This window comes from Pseudophryne corroboree, chromosome 1 (genome assembly GCF_028390025.1).
Source record: "Pseudophryne corroboree isolate aPseCor3 chromosome 1, aPseCor3.hap2, whole genome shotgun sequence".
In the NCBI taxonomy this organism is placed as follows: Eukaryota; Metazoa; Chordata; class Amphibia; order Anura; family Myobatrachidae; genus Pseudophryne; species Pseudophryne corroboree.
This window is the reverse complement of record NC_086444.1, coordinates 147,454,116-147,469,639: the sequence shown is the minus strand read 5'-3', so window position 1 is coordinate 147,469,639 and position 15,524 is coordinate 147,454,116. Positions and strand designations below refer to the sequence as shown.

Genomic DNA, 15,524 nt, shown 5'->3' with positions numbered 1-15,524 from the left:
GGTCCCCTTAAATCAAGGGGTCACCCCCCCTCCAGGCACCCAAGTGCCAGGGGTGAAGCCCGAGGCTGTCCCCCCACATCCGTAGGCGGTGGATGGGAGGCTGATAGCCATGTAATTAAAAAAAAATATTGTTTTTTGTTGTGGAACTACAAGGCCCAGCAAGCCTCCCCGCTTGCTGGTACTTGGAGAACCTCAAGTACCAGCATGCGGGGAAATAACGGGCCCGCTGGTACCTGTAGTTCTACAACAGAAAAAATACCCAGGTAAAAACACAACTCACACACCGTGACAGTAAAAATTTATTAAAACACACTGACACACTCACATATACTTACCTACATCCCACGCCGGTCACGTACACTTGTCCAGTAGAATCCAATAGGGGTACCTGTAAAAATGAGAGCCAGATTACTTACCTACATCCCACGCCGGTCACGTCCACTTGTCCAGCAGAATCCAATAGGGGCACCTGTAAAAATGAAAATTATACTTACAAACTTCAATCCACAGGAGGAGAGAGAGAGAAAGAGAGAGAGAGAGGGGGGGGGGGGGGGAAGAGAGACTAACCTGCTGCTGGGGAGAGCCGCACACACTGCAGGGCCACGCCGGGAGGATGGAGCCGGCAGAGGAGGGGGAGAGCCGCACACCGCCGCTCCTGTCAGCGGGAGGACGGAGCCGGCGGATCAGGGGGAGAGCCGCACAACACCGCTCCTGTCAGTGGCGGAGGACGGGGGGGGGGGCGCACATTGCAGACGCCAATCACCGCCGGGACAATTAACACACACTGTCCCACACACACACACACGCACACTGTCCCACACACAATTAACACACACTCACACTGTCCCACACACAATTTACACACTCACACAATTAACACACACTCAACACTGTCCCACACACACACACACACACACACACACACAATTAACACACTCACAGTTAACACACACACTGTCCCGCACCCCCCTCACCTCTCCCGACAGAAAACTATAAACATCTTTAAAAACTGTCAAGCCTGCTCACCTGTTTAACCCAGCTCACCGCGCACCTCCGAGGTCGCGATCGCGCACTGTACAATGTGCAGGGAGGAGGGGAGGCTCCTGGCTGCCGCTGCCTGTCCGGTGTGACAGGCACAGGTCGAGATGCGTCTGTGTCATTGGCCACAGAGATTATGTGCTACATGTTATCAAGCTAACATAAAACCCTAAATAAGAAGCAGATAAAAAGATTTATTTTTGTCTCAGCTGAAACAAAGACTACAATACCACTTTGCAAAAAAGATAGTCATTTCAATTAAAAACCTTTTTCTGTTATCCTCTACTGGTCGGTCATGGCCAGGAAGCTTACATGATATCGGTCTAACTATCTCACTTACTATACAGTTACTCCCTTTGAAAGTAGGTGATGCAAGTCCATTTTAGCCTGCAATCCATAGGAAAAGACACTTCTCTCTCAGTCTATACTCTGTAGGCATACAATAGTTTCAGCTTTGCTTCATTGATGTGATGTCATAATCAGGTTTAGCTCACAAGAGACTTGTCCACTACATAGCTGTCTCCTGTGTTACAGCATGAGCCAATTGTAAGAGGATGATATGCAAATATTGTAATGCACAAAAACAGTACATGCCATGCTAGATAAAAGCAAGGGGTGATACCCAAACTAAAAATGACGCTATGCAATTGGTGTTTCTGGTTCTTTCTTATGCTCTCAAAATCAAGTGGTATATTTTTCACGCTACAATTGGATTCGGACTTTGATTCTCCATAACCTTGAGCAACGAATCTCTGAACCTGATAAAAACTTGCAATGTTCTCCCCGTCGGGGAATCGAACCCCGGTCTCCCGCGTGACAGGCGGGGATACTCACCACTATATTAACGAGGACTAACTTGGTGCATCTGCAGGCAAAATTGGAGCTGAAAATACACCCAAAAACATGTCAGGGTGAGGTCTCGAGAACAGCAGCCGGGGAGACAGGGAGAGCGCCGCAGGTAGCGCCGGCGGAATCCCTGTCGCATGGGGCGAGCGGGCCGTGCCGGTGGCACTGGCAGCCATAGACATAATATTATTGGGCGCCCACTCTCCTCCACTGGATTCTGGCGAGACTCCGTCCCCCCTCTAGCTACCTATTTCTTTTGCTATTTGCAGGATAAGAAGCACCTTTCCCGTGCTCCTGAACTGCCTGCATCATGGGAATGTAATCCTTATTCTGTGTCCAAATAAACAAGGATGCACTCGGGCACTGAAAGGCTCTGATGCGGGGGGACTTCTGTGCCACCCCCAGATAGCAGAGCCCATAGATAAGCGCCAAATGATAAATCCAGCACTGGATTGAGCTTTAATCCATGCATGTATCATGGTCTAACACTATCCAATATACAGTTTAAATCTGAGTTTACAATATGATCTTTCTCACTAATGTCTTCAGGCAGCTGATAGCTTTTTCTGTTAAGAGGGGGCCTGGACTGCACACCCTGGCTTCTTATGATGGGATGTGTTACCTTGCTGGGACTTGGATTGCGCTGGCTGGGCCACTTTGGGGCATCACCACCTTACATTTATTTATAACACCTATATCACCCTGTGTTTGTTTTTATGTATGTAGCACTTTTCGCACATCTTTTACACTTGTAACACTGATCAGCTGACCTTGCTTTCTAACACTCTGAAATCTTACTGTTGTCCTCTTGCCAACACCCAGCAGCTTCATTCACTTGCCTAACACTGATTCCTCGCTTCTATCCCTCATTTGTGTGATGCTCTGTGGTGGTTAAGGGGTGCTCTGTTCGAATCCCTATGTTAGGGACCTGTCCGATGAGGTCACCGTGAAGAAGGTTGGCAGGATGATATATTAGCCAATGTATGCCAAGAACCTCAAATATGAGGGTTGTTATAATTTTACTGGTGTATGGTGCACCTGCACTTTTGTTCCTACAGTATATTGCAGCTTTTTCGGTTAGTTAGCTAATAATACTGTGCTTTAGAATAGAAAATAGGTTTTAAACAGGACTCTCGTCAGAAGTATAATGTACTCAACAAGACCTCGTCCATCACAAATCACTACCCAACAGTGCAATGTTGTAATTATGTTTGCCATTCAGAAAAGGCTGATAGATGGATAACATAGAGAGATAAGATAGATAGATATTCCTTTTCTCAGGGGATGCCAAAGTCTGAATCACTATTCTAGAAGTGTCTGACAGATCCCCTTGGAGGACATGCTTTTTATGTATAAATTTTCATAGCTATAACTTAATTATACAGATAGAAGTCCTATAAACTTGCTAAACTTCAGCGGCCCAGTGTGTATGCTGCTGACGACTGCTGATGCACTCTCCCGCGTTTTGTTAACGATCCCCCCCGTCATCTGTACATGCGGCTCAATCTGATGATAACGCCAGATGCTGTATGTTCAGGCCGGCCCGGCATGACGTCACTGTGCGATATCGCTAGCAATATTATTATTACTACATTTTATTTATAAGGCGCCACAAGTGTTTCGCAGCGCCGTACATATGGCAGTCATTAGAACAATACAGGATACACGTAACATAACATTGCAGTAACAGAAAAACTAGAACAGAGCACAGGTAACAATTAGCACCACAATTCTCAGTACACAATACAGCCGAGATATAAGGAAGCAAAGGAGTAGTCGGCATACTACTAGGGGCAGGCAGCCACTGGAAGAGAAGCAGTAACAAGCGAGAGGAGATGCAGCTATAGACATTTGCTATGTAGGAGAGAGCTTTAATTGAAGTGAGAGAAGAGGGCTGTGAGAACAGGAGGGAAGAGGGCCCTGCTACAAGGAACTCACAATCTAGGTGGTGAGGGGAGACAGACAGGTGACATGAGGTGCAAGCAAGTGGAAGGTGGCCTGATGGTAGGAAGTAAGCAAGTCATAGGTGGCCAAGGCATGAGGCAGTGGGTTGGAAGTGTGGCCTCGAGACTAGGTTATGCGGTAGGGTACGCTTTGATGAACAGGTGGGTTTTTAGTGTCCATTTGAAGCTTTGCAAGGTCGTAGGAGCCTAAAAGTGCAAGGGAGCTTGTTTCAGTGAAGTGGGGCAGCGCAAGTAAAATCTTGGATTCGCGCATGGGAGGCCCGTGCCCTCCCTGTCATTTCTGACTTCATTTTATTTTTCAAAAGGAGAACAGCAGCAGCACTACTGCTATTTCCGTCAGTCAGATTTGATAAAAGAGTCGGCAGGCACTAGGACTCACCGCGGCTCTAACAGCAAGTCCGTGTGGTAACCAATTGGGAGGCTGGAGCTGCAGCTCCAGCCTACCCCTGCTCACACCGCAACCTACCTCCCCCACTGCCAGCCGGCCAGAGTCCAGCCCAGGCGCGGGGTTCAAATGCCAGCATCGAGTAAGACTGTTACTTATGACGGCGCAGGCGGCTTCATTAGCCCTCACTGCACCGCACAATAATCCCAGCGCTTCCTCCACTTCCTTTACCACCATGCTAGGTACAGTCACACTCAGCCTCAGCTTTGAGAAGGCGGCCCGTGTGATTGTGACAGGGCTGTCCTGCAGATGTCTTATGCTGCTTGTTGGAGATCCAGCTGGCTGCTTCTGCTAATCAAAGATGGGCAGTTCGTGTCCTGCAGTCTGAGTCTCACTGCAGTGCCCAAACCAAGGTATGCTGCACCTGCCACCACCAACTAAAAACTTTAATAATTATATTGTGCTGGGGTGCCTTCCAGGCTCCCATAACTAATGGAACAGGTGACCAACATTTCAAGGCCCAATCGGCCTTTTCATCAGGGTGAAACATTGGCAATAAGCCAGGATGCGCTCCTACAGCCAATCATTACCTGATGGCGTATTCTGTGAGGCCACGCCCCCTGTGATACCACACCCCCTATCTGGGAGCACACATGCCTTAGGTGCATGTAAATATAAATGTTACCGTTCCCCTATCATGGTGCCCCCCCTTTCATTTTCTTCTGGATCCGCCCCTGCCTGGAACCGACAGGACTGAGCCAGAGATTTAACATGGGAGGTGAAGGAGAGGGAGTAGTCAAGAGAGAGACGCCCAAGCAGTGGAGTTAGAGAACAGGGAAGATGATGGTGTTTCAACAGTGATAGAGATATTGGGTGGAAGGGGGGGGGGGGGGGGGCGGTGAAGACCCTGGATGGGAAAAGATGAGGAGTTCGGTTTTGTCCATGTTGAGCTTCAGGGAACGCTCAGACATCCAGAGGAGATGGTAGAGAGGCAGCTAGATACCCGAGAGAGGACTGAGGGGGAGAGGATTGGTATAGTGTTTATCGTCAGCACAGAGGTGGTATTGAAAGCCAAAGGAGCTTATGAGTTCACCCAGGGAAGAGGTGTGCAGGAAGAAGAGATGGGGGCCAAGGACAGAGCCTTGTGGGACATCGATGGGGAGGACGGAAGGGGGTGAAGTGGAGCCGGAGGCAGACACAGAGAAGGAGCGGTTAGTGAGGTAAAAGGTGAACCAGGCAAGGACAATGCTGGAGAGGCAAATGGTCTGGAAGGTATGGAGGAGGAGAGGATGATCCACAATGCATATGCACACACTGTCGGCGGCCTGGGAGCGGAAAAACTAGGTGATATCGCAGCTGGAGCGAAACGCTTAGTGCATATGGACCTTTAGGGTCAAAATTTTGTTTTGTTTTTTCAGAATGGGAGTAATTACTGCATGTTTTAACAATGAATTAAAGATACCAGTAGTGAGAGAGAGATTACATATTTTAGTTAAGGTTGGGAGGAGCACAGAAGTCAGACATTGACTTATTTGTGAGGGTATGGGATCAAGAGGAACAGCAGTAGAGTAGGAGGATAAGAAGAGTGTTGATACTTCATCTTTATTTGTGGGATCCAGAGCAGGCCCTAACCAATATGATGCCCTAGGCAAGATTTTGGCTGGTGCCCCCTAGCACCACCGCTGGTTCCGCTTCTGACCTTGTACCCCCTATATTTTAAATAGGAACAGTTCGCACATTTGGCGCACAGCCCAAAAAGGGGTGTATTTTTGCTGGCAAGGGGCATGGCCACAAAATAACCCCAATTCCAATTACGCCACACAGTAATGCAATTTATTCACATATGATCATGCAATAGAGTCCATAATTCATATTACATCCCACAGTAGTATCACTTTACTTTTTAAACGTTACTCCTCGCAGTAGAGCCCCTTATTCACATTACATCACACTGAATTGCTCCTTATTCACATTACACCACACCCTATTGCTCTTTATTCACATTAGATGACACAGTAGTGCCCTTTCTATACGCAACGCCACAGAGTAGAGCATCTTATATACATAATGCCACACATTAGTAATGCATTTATACACATTCCTCACAGTAATGCCTCTTACACATGAGACACCTTATTAATGTCCTTATAAACATAATGCGCCTTACACATTATGACAACCTTTATTAATGCCCTTTTACACATAATGTCCCTTACACATATGCCACACATTAGTAATGCCCTTATACACATAATGACATACATAGTGCCCCTTACACATATGTTGCACATTATTAATGCATTTTTACATGACACACATAATGCTCCTTACACATATTCCGAACACTACTGCACAACCAACCCACTCACATGCACACAGCACTCACACTGTGACCTCTGTCTCTGCTTGGATACAGATGTGTCCTCATAAATATTGCCTCAATGCTAACGCTGGGCACATCTTTTTTATGAAAGTGCATCTTATCTGCATCGCTATTTGGCTAGGATGCACAAGCAGCTTCTGCTGATTAAAATGATATGCAGCATGCCTATATACTGTGTGAGACTGTGGCTGTATCTGCATATGAAATGCTACACACAGAACATAGGCATGCTGCATATCATTTTAATCAGCAGAAGCTGCTGATGCCCCTAGGCATATCAAATGCCCTAGGCAATTGCCTAGTTTGCCTATGCCTATGGCCGGCTCTGGTGGGATCAAATGAAGAGAAGGTGCCAGAGAGCTCAGGTATGGAATTGAGCAGTCAGGTGTGGATGTGGGCCTACGTTTGGGCTCCATAAAAGTCCAGATTTCGGCCTTATCCATTTTCTTCCAGAAACAATTGGCGTCTCTCCCTGAGGTTCAGTCATTTTTGAGGGGGGTTCTGCACATCCAACCGCCCTTTGCGACTCCTACGGCACCTTGGGATCTCAACGTGGTGTTGCAGTTCCTGCGATCAGATTGGTTTGGGCCTTTACAGGACGTTGACGTCAAGTTTCTTACGTGGAAGGCCATCACACTATTGGCCTTGGATTCTGCGAGACGTGTGTCGGAGCTGGGGGCGTTGTCTCACAAAAGCCCCTATTTGATTTTTCATGAAGATAGCGCTGAACTCAGAACTCGTCAGCAATTTCTTCCGAAGGTGGTGTCTGCGTTTCATATCAACCAACCTATTGAGGTTCCGGTGGTTATCGACACCTCTACTGCAAAGTCCTTGGATGTTGTGAGGCCTTTGAAGATCTATGTGAAGCGGACAGCTCGTCACAGAAAATCGGACTCGCTGTTTGTTCTCTACAATCCCAATAAAATTAGGTGTCCGGCTGCAAAGCAGACTATTGCACGCTGGATCAGGCTTACTATCCAGCATGCTTATTCCGCTGCAGGTTTGCAGTGTCCAAAATCTGTATAGGCCCACTCTACTAGGTCGGTGGGTTCTTCCTGGGTGGCTGCCCGGGGTGTCTCGGCTTTACCGCTCTGCCGAACATCTACTTGGTCAGGTTCGAACACGTTTGCCAAGTTCTACAAGTTCGATACTTTGGCCTCTGAGGAACTTCAGTTTGGTCAATCTGTTCTGCAGGGACCTCAGCACTCTCCCACCCGGTTTGGGAGCTTTGGTACATCCCCATGGTACTAATGTGGACCCCAGTATCCTCTAAGACGTAAGAGAAAATAGGATTTTAATTACCTACCGGTAAATCCTTTTCTCATAGTCCGTAGAGGATACTGGGCGCCCGCCCAGTGCTTTGTTTCTTCCTGCACTGTTACTTGGTTAAGTATTGTTGGTTCAGCGGTTGCTGTTCCTGGTTTAAAGTTGGGTTAGCTTGGCTTTCCTCTAGTTTGTGTGCGCTGGTTCGGAATCTCACCCCTATCCTTTTATATCCTCCTCTCAAAGTATGTCTGTCTCCTCGGGCACAGTTTCCTAGACTGAGTCTGGTAGGAGAGGCATAGAGGGAGGAGCCAGCCCACACTATCAATTTTTTAAAGTGCCCATGGCTACTAGTGGACCCGTCTATACCCATGGTACTAATGTGGACCCCAGTGTCCTCTACGGACTACGAGAAAAGGATTACCAGTAGGTAATTAAAAGCCTATTTTTTCACCCGAAAACACACAGGTTCAGCGAAACCTATGTGCTTTCGGTAGAAACAGCCAACGGGGCTGTTATCAGGGATTTTGCTTCGCCTGCCGGAGGCAGGTGAAACAAATCCCTGTTAAGCCATAGCATGCGCCGGCTTATCGGGGCTAATTAGATAGCCCCCTCAGCGATACTTTTACACCTGCAGTCGCTGCGGGTAATTGAATATCCCCCTAAGTGTGAAAGGGGTCTCCAGCAAAAACCCGGGATTTTTCAGAGATGAAAAACCCGGGACTGAGCAGGGAAATTCCCGGGTCGTATGTCTGAAAAGGGTTATCAGTGTGCCTTGAGGAGCGAGGTTGGGAATGCCTGTTCTAAATGTTTATTAGTTATTCAGTACTTTGGTTTACATGAGAGAATTTGTCTATTAACCTCACTCTCTGCTGATGCAAGACACATACACCTAAAGATTTATCTGTCCAATCTGGCTGGATGGAATGAAAATCTGGTAATGGATGAGAGCAAATGACAATTACCATTTGCTCCCAAACACTGGAACACAGACAAAAATGGTCAATCAGACAAATTGGTTACATCCATTTGATTTAACCAATTTGTCTGAACGACCTTTTTGCAATTTTCCTTGGAACTGTTCCCCCTGGGTGACGAGGCTATCATCTGTAGTTAGTAGAATCCAATTTTGAATCCTGAACCTGCAGCCCTCGATCAGGTGAGAAGTCTGGAGCCACCACAGAGGCGAAATTCTGTCCTTTGGCTACAGACGAATGTTGCTGTTCCTGGTTCAAGTTTGGTTAGCATGGCTTTCCTCTTGTTTTCTTGGTGTGTGCTGGTTCTAATCTCACCACTGTCTTTGTATATCCTTCTCTCAAAGTATGTCCGTCTCCTAGGGCACAGTTTCTAGACTAGAGTATGATAGGAGGGGCATAGAGGGATGAGCCAGGCCACACTATTAATTTAAGTGCCCATGGCTCCTAGTGGACCAGTCTATACCCCATGGTACTAATGTGGACCCCAGTATCCTCTACGGACTACGAGAAAAGGATTTACCGGTAGGTAATTAAAATCTTATTTTTTAACCATATTGTTGCCTCAAACCCTATTTGATCCTTATATCTATACCATGCATGTTTAAATTGCTCTGTTTCAGCCTCTGCTGGGAGGCTATTCCACTTGTCCACCACCCTTTCTATGAAGCAATTCTTCCTTAGATTTCCCCTGTATCTCCAGTTTCAGTACATGCCCTCGTGTTCTAATACTTCTCTTCCTTTGAAAAATGTCTCCCTCCTGCACCTTGTTAAAACCCTTGATATATTTGAAGTTTCTATCATGCTTCTCCCCCCCCTTCCTCGGCTCCAAACTATACATGTTAAGATCTTTTCGTTTTCCCAGGTAAGCTTCATAATGTGGGCCATGCACCATTTTAGTTGCCCTTCTTTGTACAGTCTCTAATGTATTAATATATTCTGAAGATATGGCCTCCAGAACTTAACACAGTATTCTAGATGAGGACTTACCAATGACTTATACAGTGGCATTATTAAGTCTTTATTTGATTGATTAGATTGAAAAGGTCTTTCCTGCTACCCGCACAGGATTGGAGGGTGGTCTGTTATTTATGCAAATGGAGCAGACACAAAATCCAAATGGTATTTACTATGGTCTCAGAACAAATATTTTTAGTTTTAATCAGTCATTGATCCAAACACATGGACAGGCCACCTGAAGATATATTTTTAACATTTTATTATACGTATATCTATATAATTCAGAAGCCAAGTTTGCATAACTCATTCAGCCTGGATTTACTTAACACAAACCTATAGGATGATCTGAAATTGCTATAGACCACTGCATGTGCGGCTACTCCCGGGAACATAAAATTAGAAGGCTGGTGTGTAGCACATGCTCTTTAGCCAGGCAGACAGGCTCAAACCACAGACTGATTAGAGGCTGCCATTCACGTCAGAAGAAAGGTTATATTGTAATTCAGTCCGTTTCTTTTCATCCAACACGTACTGGACAGACCACTAAACACTACCTGCCCTAAAATACAAGTGTAATCTATAGGAAAATGCTCTTCCAAATATAGATGTTAATGTTTACAGACCACAAAAACAAATATTCATTAAAATATATTTTAAAATGAAGGAACCCAGAATATGTCTTCCGTACTTTTATATAACTGCCGTCATTTACCTGCCTTCGCCATGACCGTCTGGTATTGGACATAATGGGCTGCATTCACACAAAGTGGAGTATTTAAATATAGCTGTAAATATAAAGCTATAAAACTTTTGGATTGCATAGCTGGTATTTTAGTCTATTTCTAGCAGCAGGATTTTTATGTACATTTTTTTATGTGTAAAGAATAAAAACAAATACAAAAACAAAAAATTGCTTCCGTGTCCACACACCAACGGCAGGAATAGATTGATCTACAGACAGTCTGAGTATATACATACAGGTCCAAACTGCTTACATCTGGTCATTCAGACAATGAGGGTCATTTTGAGTTGATCGCTCGCTAGCTACTTTTAGCAACCGTGCAAACGCACAGTCACCGCCCACGGGGGAGTGTATTTTTGCTTTGCAAGTGTGCGAACGCAGCCGAGCGCAGTAAAAACATTTTGTGCAGTTTCAGAGAAGCACTGAACTTACTCAGCCCTTGCGATCACTTCAGTCTTTTTGGTGCCGGAATTGACGTCAGACACCCGCCCTGCAAACGCCTGGACACACCTTTGTTTTCCCAAACACTCCCAGAAAACGTTGACACCCATAAATGCCCTCTTTCTGTCAATCACCTTGCGTTCGACTGTGCGAATGGAATCTTCGCTAAATCCATCGCCCAGCACTAATCCTCTTTGTACCCATACGTCGCGCCTGCGCATTGCGGTGCATACGCATGCGCAGTTTTGCCGTTTTTTTACCTGATCGTTGCGCTGCGAAAATCGGCAGCGAGCAGTCAACTCGGAATGACCCCCAATGTACAGTATATCTACACTGCAGAATAATGGAAGGGTTCATCCGCTACATCCAAAGTGGCAGATAATGTCCAACATGCCCTGATGAGGGTATTTGGATGACCCAATTTGAAATTCTAACTAGAAAGGTATTGGCCTGTTAGCTCAGGCTTACTCATCCTGCCGTCGTAGATGAACATCCTTAGTGAATCACCCCCAGTGTCAGGTTTCATGTGCTACACATCAAACCTGACGATATCGCTAGCGTCCTATAGTATGCTATTAAAGGAAGGTACATGATCGTTCAGTCCTTCATTTTCATTGTTTTAGTGTGTACAGGCAAACTACTGAAGGACATTTGTTCTGATGTCGGAACGAATGCCCATCGCTCAAGTGTGTACCCACTTAAAGCTTCAAGTTGGCCAACACAATCTGTCAGAGGTTGGATTCATTTGACAACATGGAAACAAAATGCAAAACACTAGACACTCATAGCAAATGTTACTTCCAAAACACAACTTTATTAAGTATACAATGTTTAAAAAGGCTATAAAAAGACTTTTATAAAGGAAAACATTGTTGGCTTTTACAGGTTTCACAGAAATAACTGTCTTCTAGTTGATACTTTACTGTCAACATCACTTTTTATCTTTTCTTAAGAACTTTGATCATCTTCAGTTAAGAACAAAAATGTATATTACCCTTTAATATATTTTACTTTTTTTTCTCTTTCCTTCAGAGATTTACAATTTCCTGAGATACTTAATTCTGGAAAGTAGCCTAAGGGGGTGTTAATTTGCAATGTGCCTCTGGAATGGTCATGAAGGCGCCCTGCGGCAATGTATCTTGCTAATTTCTTACCACAATAAACAGTAATGTGCGCAACCGCAACATCACTGCGGAACATCACAGAAAATTCCCCCCAAGGAGTTTATATCACATGAAAGAATTGTCTCAAAAGAAATGGTCTAAAAAAAAACAAAAAAAAAAAAAAAAAAACTATAAATATATATCTTAGATCCCAATGTTCTCATTCTCTTCGGTATATAATAAATTATAGGAATCCAAAAACAGAATATTTGTAGAAAAATCAATATATATAAAAAAAAAGATTTAACTGTATTTATAAAGTATCCTAGAATTTATAAGCTGTGTAGACATGACCCTGCTCCGCTGTCCGCTATTAAACAGGGTTATAAATTATTTATATGGGGAAGTACACTCAGAATGTAGGATCGACCTGAACAGAAAGGAAATGGTTCTTCGAGTAATTTACTGGGAATCATATTCATTTCTACATTCTGAGCGTCACTCCCTGTGGGGACTACAATATCTTCCATATTATGTCTGCAGTAAATCCAGCAAGAGGCTGAACACAGCCTAACCTTATCACAGCAGATAGCGAAGCAGATGTTGCATGTACACAGCCTCATGGTGCCTATGTATATGTTATGAATAGTGGTTCTTCAGTTAGGTCATTTTCTACCAATTTATTTGGCATAGGTTTCTATATGTTGGCATATTACAGGATTGATAGGACCAAAATGACCATTGATCCCAATCTACATTTGACGATCTAACCACATTATTTGTAGCCAGTAGGATCAGGCCATTCAGCCATGTTGGCTCACGATAAGCACCCAGAACTTCCCATGCATGGGCACTTTTAGTATTCTGCGTAACAGCAGGCCACAATGGAAAAAATTTATGATTCTCATCTATAACAAAAGACTACAAATGATTTACAAAACTAAATGGTTTCTCCATAGATGACTAAAGTAGTACAAACTGATGCTATTAAGGGGTATCCAATTAGCAGTGGTGAAACATCGGGTGAGAAAAACTGCAATTTTTCTCACTTTTTCCCAATGTTTCACAGAGAGATATATATATATATATTTTTTTTACAGGCTATCCATGTGCTTTCATGAGAAACGGCACCGTTTTCGCCTGAGGCAGGTGAAACAAAATCCAGATAAACCGCACCTCGCGGCAGCTTATCGGGGATAATTGGATAGCCCCTGGCACACTAATTACCTGCAGTCAATGACCACGGGTAATTGTATACTTATTGTCTCTAACATCCTTGTGCAAGCAGTGAGAAAGGGGGGCCATGAGCAATGACAAAGGAAGGGGGGGGGGGCAAGCATTGAGAAAGGGGGCCCGAGGCCAATAAGAAAGGGGCTGTTTCAGTTGCCTGAAGCAGATTGGGCCTTTTGTATGCTGCAAGCACTGCAACTTATCTCAGAAGCAAGTTTTATTTACATCTTCCAGGGGTCTATTTGCTAAACAGTAACCATTCCAGAGAACAGATATATGTACGCAGGATACTTAGTCTGATTTGGTCGCCACTGACCGATGTTTTTAGATCTGCACAGGAGCCGCACTGCTCATGTGCAGATCTGATTCTGTGTCGGACACAGAGAAAGTGGGGCAGCAGAGGTCAATTGCCAGTCTGCTGCCATTTGTAGGCAGGAGCGTTTAAGAAAGTTGAAGCCAGTGACTGTGTCTTTGGACACACTGGTCTCGGCAACTTCATTGTGGCTGGCATTCTGAGCAACCTTATACTTGCTCTGATGTCTGATGTCCCGCCCGATGTTGCCGATGGTGATCCGATGCTGCGTCTTCGGACACATGCAGCAGATCTGCAGCCGTCAGTTGGATTCTTTTTACAAAACGACTCCTGCTGCATTAACGTAACTTCTCAGATCCGCTGCTACTGAAGACACAGCACCAACACCACTAACCTCCACCTCGGAGTCAGGCCCACTGTGTTACAGCACCACTTGTTGAGTTTCTACTGAGGTTTGTAATGATCAAGCAATGTCATTCTGATCCGCAAAGAATCATCAGCCCTTTCTAAAGAATACAGTGAATAAAGCGCAAATCCCAAATCCTAGTATACAGCCGAAAACTGTTTCTATTTTTATAGATTTTTTTTTATAGTTATTTAACTGAATAATTAGTAATCATCCTTATTCTCTTGTGAGATTCAGGGTGCAACAATTATAGGTTTTCAGGCTCCTCCAGCATCATTTTTATATGCAACTTAGGGTTTGGATTTACTATGGCACTCAAAAAAGCGGTCTTAAAATAATGAGGTATTTTAAAATAAGAATTTGGTGCATCCTTTGTAAACAGGATATTTAGATTTCCATTGTACGCATGACATCTTCCATGTTTGTAATTAATGCCAAAAGTTTACATTGGTAAAAGAAAACTATTGTGTAACAGAAACCAGATGGCATAAAGCCCTAAACACAATAGCGAATAAACACTTAAAAATTAAAACTGCCAAGTCTAAAAGATAAATACACAAGGATAGGACGGACATTCTCGTTTTATCGTTCCACAGCAAACCTAGATTATTCCATTTATTTCTGTAGACTACCGCTCAAAAGATTATTAAATGAGAAACCATTCTATAAAGTGACAGAAACATGGTGGATGGTCTTAATGGGAAGATAAACTCTTAGAGGGTTATTCAATTAAGTGCCAGTTTTTCGACTGGTTGAAAAAACGGCACTGACTCGACACAATTGCGGACATTTTCGCACGTTTTTTAATCCATTTTCGCCCATGCCGTTTCACTTTTTTTTTTGTCGAATCGGCATGGGCACAAATTGCGACAAAAAACGGGCGAAAATGCCCACGAATTCGCCGATACACGTGGTTTTCGCCAGTGCTGGATTTTTCGACCTGTCGAAAAAACGGCACGGGCATTGAATAGGTCGAATGTAAATTAGACTTAAAACGGGTGAAAAGTACAATTATTTTTTCAACTGGTCGAAAAAAACGGCACTAATTGAATACCCCCTTATTGTATAAAGTAGGTCTTTTTTATGGTAGGGTTTTTTTTTTTTGTTATAAATGTTCCTTTTATTCTGCATAAATACCATATGGCGATTATTGGTAAAATGAAATATTAACCATAAACTTTCTGCCACTTGTGCGAAATTATGGAAAGTGTTTTAGTACATGCATTTTAAAAATGAACTATGGATCAGACACACAAGAGTTTGGTCAGGTGGCGAGATGTAATGACGCCCAAAGTTCGGGGGCTGTGCGGGATGCCAGCCTAATTTGGACGTTTTTTTAATGGGGCAATCACTTACAAGGCATGGTTTTGTCTTGTAAGCGACTGCCCCTTTAAAAGAACGTTGAAGTTCAGCCGGTATCCCGCACGGCAACCAAACTTGGGCGTCATTACATCCGGCCCGTAGTATCATTTTATG

General features: G+C 44.3%; 1 non-coding gene across 1 annotated transcript; it reads right to left on the bottom strand.

The window, feature by feature from the left end:
• Nucleotides 1–1,817: 1,817 nt before the first annotated feature.
• On the bottom strand, nucleotides 1,818–1,889 carry TRNAD-GUC (transfer RNA aspartic acid (anticodon GUC)). The gene has a single exon. It is a non-coding gene; the product is annotated as a tRNA-Asp (tRNA).
• Nucleotides 1,890–15,524: the final 13,635 nt, after the last annotated feature.